Source organism: Octodon degus, unplaced genomic scaffold, assembly GCF_000260255.1.
Source record: "Octodon degus isolate 3935 unplaced genomic scaffold, OctDeg1.0 scaffold00004, whole genome shotgun sequence".
Lineage (NCBI taxonomy): Eukaryota > Metazoa > Chordata > Mammalia > Rodentia > Octodontidae > Octodon > Octodon degus.
Genome location: NW_004524580.1, coordinates 29324280 through 29331438, shown reverse-complemented (window position 1 = coordinate 29331438; position 7159 = coordinate 29324280). Strand labels below are relative to the sequence as shown.

Genomic DNA, 7159 nt, shown 5'->3' with positions numbered 1-7159 from the left:
CTCTCTCTCCATCTTTTATTCCTTGGTATTTTAAGCAATGTTTTGCTTATTGGAATCACTTAATAAATTCTTCATGTTTACTGAAATTCATTTAGGGGTGGAGACATTTTCTGGGGGGTTGCTCAGAATTTCTAGTGGACTGTAGCAGGATGCCTGCCAATCTTTTTATCTTTCCCAGTACAATTCATGCAGCCACACTACTTTAAAAAATAGTTCTCCACGTATAGAAGCTGCCAATGCTAGCACCATAGACTTAATTTTATTTTATTTTATTTATTTATTTATTTATTTTTCACCATAGAGTTTAGAGGGTGATTCCCTTCCACTGTCCAAGGATTACTGCGGTCGCTAGGCCAAGCTTTAGGGTACAGAACTGACTGGAGAGACCCTGCCCCCAAGCAGCAAAAAGTCTGTTTGAGGGACACAGAGAAAGAAGTAATTGCAATACAATCAGTGAAGGCCTAAGAGATCTTCATACTGAGGAATACAGGAGGAGGTGATGTAAGCCACCCGGCTTTGGGCCACAGTGGTCACATATCACACAAGAACACTCAGGGGACATGGCCCCTCCACCTGCCTTGAGAGTTTTGTGTGGAGAGAGGAGGGACATCTGAGGCAGAGGCGCTGAGCCAGGCAGGAGCAGTGCATACTTCTAAGCAGTACAGAAGGTGTGGCCCTTCTCAAACTTTCCAAGGGTGCATCGGGACAACAGGAAGAGGAAGAAGGCCCGGTGGGCCTGGTAAACAAAGCCAAGGAGAGTGGTCTCTGACCTGCAGTGAGTTCCACAGACACTGCCCTCCAAACGGTTGACTTAGGAGTCTAAGGACCAGGCCAGTTCTGCCAAAGAATGGACTATCATTTCATAACTCCCACGGGAGTAAGAAAGTTTAGCTAATTCGTCTCTTTCATTCGAGCAGGTAACACAGTCAGAAGCTGATGTTTTAAAACTGGAAGAAATATGTTTCAATGATAGCAAAGGCAACTTTTAGGAAAAGACCTCAGTGAAATAACCACCAGCAGAAACTCTGAGCGAAGAAACGTGTGGAGCAGCAAGCAGAGCACTGGCTGGGAATCAAGAGCCCAGAAATCCCACAGAGCCAGGGTAGCCTGAGCTGCACCAGCGCGACGGTCTGTCCGCTCCTGGCTCCCTCAGGCTGGGCATGCGGGAGGACGCAGAACGAGCTCGGTAAGTCGCAGGTAAGCGCCTGACTGCGTGAAGGAACCGACCCATAAGCCTCACTCCCTCTTTACAAACAGAAACAAATAGTTCACATACAGAGGGGCAACTAACCATCCTGTTGTCCAATTCTTGAAATGTTCATAAGCAGAGCAGAATTTCTATATACAAAGTGCATTACCACACAGGCATGCAAAGTGATCATAGTCGCCGGCTTGATGTGACTCACTGTGACTGGCACAGCCGCACCAGCTGCATGAAAGGAACCCGGGCATAATGGGCAATAGTGAGCTCAATGCCACAAAGCAGTTCTGTAAGCACTGAATGGCACTGGAAGGGTCAGAGGGGTGTCATGGAAAGGGCTTCACCCAGGAGTGGAGCAGAGTCCAGAGTAAACACCTGCCCCCTGCGCTGGATTCAGCCTCCTGGGTGTTCATCCGATCTCCAGAGCTGAGCAAGACTCTTCACTCCCTTAACTTGTGAGGGATAAAACACTGCTCCTGCAAGTCCCCTCTGATGACAAGAGACATCGTAGAGTGGCCAAGCTAAGCAAGTAGGCATTATACACGCATGAGCCCTGCTCACGAGGTGTCATCACACCTTTCTGTGTGACTCTGATGCTCAGGTCGCTCTCAGTGTTCTGGGGGCTTTGCAGGGTCAAAGGAAGGTATACCCAACCCTTCTAGAAGATCAGGCAGCTGTCTCTGAAGTGACATCCAGCTGGCAATACTAGAGGCAAAAACACTTCACATTTTTTCAAGGATGGGTGGAGGCCACAGAGGCAATCCAGCCCACACCTACAGTAACAGATACAGAGTTTGAGTCAGTGAGTGGCAGGGTGTGGGCAGAATCCAGGGGCCCTGAAGACTTCCCATTGTGACCAGCTTGGGCTCTCATGAGTTGTCCAGAGATTCCCTCTCCGACACTCCCAGGAGGTCCCCCGGGAAATCAACAGGGAACAGGAGAGTAGGCGAATTCCTGCTGAATTCCGCTTTCCATAAGGCTGGCTGCTGGCCTGCTGGAGTACCAGGTCACTGGGCAGATGCCTAGGGAAGGGTCAGAGACTGCTGCTGGAATACAGGTCCGCACCAGCTGCCATGACGCATTTCAAGCAGTTTCTTGGATCTTCCAACTCGAGAGCCAACAGCCTGACTGAAGAATTAAATGTTAAATGTGGGAAGAGTTTTCCCCTTTTGTCTTGCATTGCTTCGGGGCTCTGATATGGTTTTTGCAAAGTTCTGCCATCTCCCAGTACCCCACCAGAGATATCATTTACAATGTAAGCATTTATGACAGTCTGGATAGATTATTGTGCTACTGAGGGTGCATTTCTTTTTCCTACAAAGCTGATCTAGTGACTGTATTCCTAAATGAATTTAGTAAGGAGGCACAGACCAAAAGTGTGGTAGTCCACACAGTCCATGAAGTGTTTCTCTTATTTTGCACAATCTGTCTGAGCTGCCAATTGAACAGCAAGTTCTTTTCAAAGTAGATCACTGTGCCTGGTGTTAAAAGGTGGCTTAGAATCTCTGCTCCAGAATGGCCCTCCTCTAAGACACTGTATGTAGGAGTCATACCTTAGTCTTTTTATTCTATAATAAGGACTCATGGAGAGATGGAAAATGGGAATACATTGGCATAACTATTTTGAAAAAAGCAAGGAAAAATTCAGCCAGCTTCCTAATGATATGCTTCATGCAGTGCCAAAGGAAGGCTGTCCCCTGTAATCAAATGATTTCACATTGTATCATCCATAAACTCCCCCTCTTAACACAGAGAGACCTTTTAGACAGTAAACATGTCAAGATTTGAGGGCAGCCCCACCTAGGTAGACCTAGAATGTCATTAATCAAAATGCAAACTGATTCTATTTCTGGTCTTGGTAATCAACTATGTAAAACAGTTGCAATGACAAGAATGCCTGTGGAAACATGAGGTTATATTTATATTAATGGGGGCAATTCTTCCTCTTAATTATGTGATTATTTGAACATTTGCAGTTTGGTTACTAAGTGAAACTGTAACCAATTCTTCATAAATCGTCACATAATTTTCACTGAGTTTGTCTGCGGGCGCCTGCACACACACACACACACACACACACACACACACACCTCAGAATCTCAGAAATGGGGAAGATAGGAAGCAGAAAGCCAGGGGATAAAAAATGGAGGCTATTGATTCATAATATAAGCTGCAGGTTCCAAATTAAAATAGCACCAAGAGAAATGGTGAAAGCACAATTCTGATAACAGCTTTCATTAAGGAGTGTGAAAACTAACAAATGCACCTGCCCTCCACATGCATCTAGGGTTTTGAGACCCCTTTCAAGTAACTTCTGCTTGCTAGGGTTGCATGCAAAATCAGTTGCAAGGCCCAGCACCAAAATGAGCACACACAGATGCACCATTGCAGTGACTCCTCCACACGCAGGCTCCAGGCTCACTCGGCACCGTCGCCGTCCGTGCCTCCTAGGGTAGTTTTCTAAGCACCTCCACACAGCTCACAGAAGAATCAACACTACACTGTGCTGGGAGACGAGATGGAGAAACACTGCAGAACAAGCTCTTGTGATTCAAAGAAATTCTCAAAGGTATTACCTGCAAGTGGTATCTGAGAAGCGGGGAAATCCTCACCAAAAAAGAAAGAAAGAAGATGGACAAGGAAAAGGAGAACCAAAGAACAAAGGAAAGAGAAAGAAAGAAAGAAAGAAAGAAAGAAAGAAAGAAAGAAAGCTAGTAAATGCTAGGCATATGTAGGAATTTTTCTCCTGTTTTCTAAGTGAACAATGAGCATACTTACACTAATAAAAATATGTAAACATAAAAGATAAACAGTATATTTGTATAAATGCTTATATACTATATATGTTTGTATGCATATATGCATATGTATATGCACACAATTGTGTATGGTAAAATTCTAGTTCTAAAATTTTACAGATATTTTAGTAAAATAAAGAAACCCTAAAAAAAAGAAAGAAACTCTTATTTTTTTTCTGTCCCAACCAACATTGCTACTAATTAAAGTATTCTCTATGTGTATCTAAAACTGCCTGCCCTGTGAAGTGCAGTCCATTTCCCCAACACTGGGCTCCTCTAACTCTCCCCATCTTGATGAACACCTCCAGATGAACTGACAGCTCCCGGATGAAACCCTTTCAGCCGGAGGGGAAAAGACAGTAAGCAAAGTAAGAGGATGAACGAGCTAAACATCAGAATACCCTTAGAGGAAGCCCAAGGCGGATCATGGTATCACCGTTTTGCTACAAACAACAGTGAAGTGCAAGAAAGAGTAGCTATTACAAATGAGAATCCAAACAACACTGAAAGTATTTCAGATATTATTTAAGAATTCAAATGCTGCAGTCTGTGAGAAGTATTTTGGGGAGTGTTTTTGCTGTTGTTGTTGTTAATATATTTGCTGGTGTTATTCTTAAATTGTGGTACCACCTAAATGTCTACAAACCCTGGCTCTATTTAACTGTATGGTTTTTAATGCAGTGAACCCTTCACACACAAACAAAACAAAACATCAAATATATCTGCTTTGGACCGAGGGAATAAGATAAAATATATGCCTGATGTCATCGTGACTACTTTAGGAAAAATCCACACAGGCAGGGGAGCCGAAAGTGGCGAGAGCAAGACAGCTAGCGAACTTTACATTCTAAACTCCCGAAGGGGTGGGGAGGGGGGCAGGCATGTCACACTATTTCTCCTCTCATTGATCACAAAAGTCACAAGCCAGACACTGAATAACACAGAGCGGCAACTCTTGCTAGAGTGAAAGGGACCAGAGTTGGAAAGCCCACGTAAAATCAAGTGAGGTATAACTCAGCCACTGTCCAAGGCTCACAAAGAACAGAATAAGATTACAGCTCCAAAGCTTACTCTTTGGAGTGAGCTTAAACCAACCTGGTATCAAACAAATAAGCAAACAAAAAAAAAAAAAAGGCAAAGAAAATTATTTGTAAAGACTCCTGTAACATACAAGTTCAACAAGGCAAAACTACAGAAATTTTTTAGATTTTCTCGTGGTCTGCAAGAGGCAGCTAGCAATAGTCTTGAAGTTGTGGTGCTCTTTGCAGCCAACCTCAGAGACCAGGCAGAGAATGAGAACATTATTGGAGCGGTGCAGCCCTCAAATAAACAACCTGCTGTGCGAATGTTCTTCATGGGAAACCTGCTTATTTTCCCCCAGAAAAGTCTCTCGCCATTCCAATAGCTTCAGAGCATTTTAGCCCCCAGCAGGAGGGTGAAACTAGGTTGTCAACTCAAAAATGTTTTTCTCACTGCCCCACCGCCCACTGGAGAGGATGCAAAACCCGGTGCGCAGAGCTGGGCACCGCGAGACGGAAGGGAAGGAAGCAATGAGGTCACGCAGCCGCCTGGTCTCGCCAGCTCAGCGTTCTCTCACCACAGAGGTCCCTACCCAAGTTACAAAGCCCACAGCAGAAGGGCCATTCTGGACCCACAAGCAGGTGTGGCAAGACACAGCTGCCCACTGCAGCCTCCGACATGACTCACACGTGTGTGCGTGTCTTCACCCGGAAGGATGGAAGAGTTTGCGGGGCGGCAGATCACCCCGCACCTCCGGATCCTGAGACGCCCCCCACCCCCAGCACCCAAGGTTCTGTCTTGCCCACATCCCCCAGATCCCTTGCCCGCTGCTGTGATTTACCACTGCGAACACATTTCCCCATTTCCCCGCCGCGGCTTCAAGGACAAAGAGAGAGCACTTCTGTTTCCATCGCAGCCCAGAGAGCTCGGGTGATGGTAAAAGGACAAAAATACAAACAATCCAGACAAATGGCCCCTGGCATTGTACTTCGCTGGATCCTCCCAGACCGGGATCCATGAGAACAGAAGAAAGGCAGAGAAGGAAGGTCACCAGGCTTAGCTGGGGAGAACGGGACTGAGCGGGGATCTCTCACTGCAGCAGAGCCAGGCAGCTCATTCAAAGCAAGCACTTACCATAAAAATAGAGTCAACAGAAGGAGAAGCAATCCCTCCTCAGCTCTTGGGCACGGAGAAATCTGCTGCAGCCCGGCAGGCAGGCTCCACTCCGAAGGCGTCCACCAAAGTGAAGAGGGATGACAAAACCACCATACACACAAGTCCTTCCCAGCCTCCCCGCAGGCCCGCATGCAGTTGTTTGTGTGCCTGGGAACCCTGAGAAGTCTGGAGCAGGACTCTTGGAGAGCGCGTCAGCCGAGCCGGAGTGAAAGCAGCCCTGTGAATCTCACCGCGGCCGGCCTCAGAAGCATCGCGCAGGACTAGTCCTCCCCTGGGGTTCAGGGGCGGCTTGGGGTGTGGGGGGACCAGGCTGGACTCGGGGAGGAAGGAAGAAGGAGGGGAAAGCGCCTTTTCAGAGTGGAAGGAACTGCTGGTGAGAACATCAGTATTCCATATCAGTTATTGTCAGCGACCAATCAGCCCAGCCAGGGGGCCGTGTCAGCGTGACAAGAGCAGCAGATGACAGCCGGTCCTGGCAGCAGCGGCAGGACATCCCCCTACCTGGAACAGAAGTTTGGCAGGATTGGCATCCGACCCTCTGCCCTGCTGCTGTTAAAACTGCTTGTATATGCCAACTCCCAAAGGCCCATGGTGACACTACGCGGCATGGGAAGTTTCGGAGCATCTCAGCAAAAGCCAATGTTAAGCCCACCCCAAACGATGTCTATAGCATCTCACAGACCAGACAGCACTGCCGATGGGCCTCAGGGAGGTCACCATGACACAATAATGACACTAGCATCTGAGCTTCTTTATACCCAATGTGCGGATTGAGACAGCCAGGGACTGAGTTTTCTATGTCATAAGGGAACTTTAGAGAGCAAAGGGTTAAAGGTCCTCTACAAATCTGACCCTCTGGCCTCATTAGTTTTCCTGTGTAGCACTATGTACAGAGGTACTGTTACAGGTGAGTGACTACAGTTAGTAATATTTCCTTTCAAGATCTCTTCAATCGCCCCTAAAA

General features: G+C 46.8%; 1 protein-coding gene across 1 annotated transcript in view; it reads right to left on the bottom strand.

Annotated features, from left to right (window-relative positions):
- The window catches only part of Ano4 (anoctamin 4), a 318013-nt gene extending 311751 nt beyond the window's left edge, over nucleotides 1–6262 (bottom strand). Inside the window, exon 1 of the mRNA XM_004623837.3 lies at nucleotides 6154–6262. The gene's annotated coding sequence lies outside the window, so the exon portion shown is untranslated. The remainder of the gene's footprint in view (nucleotides 1–6153) is intronic.
- Nucleotides 6263–7159: the final 897 nt, after the last annotated feature.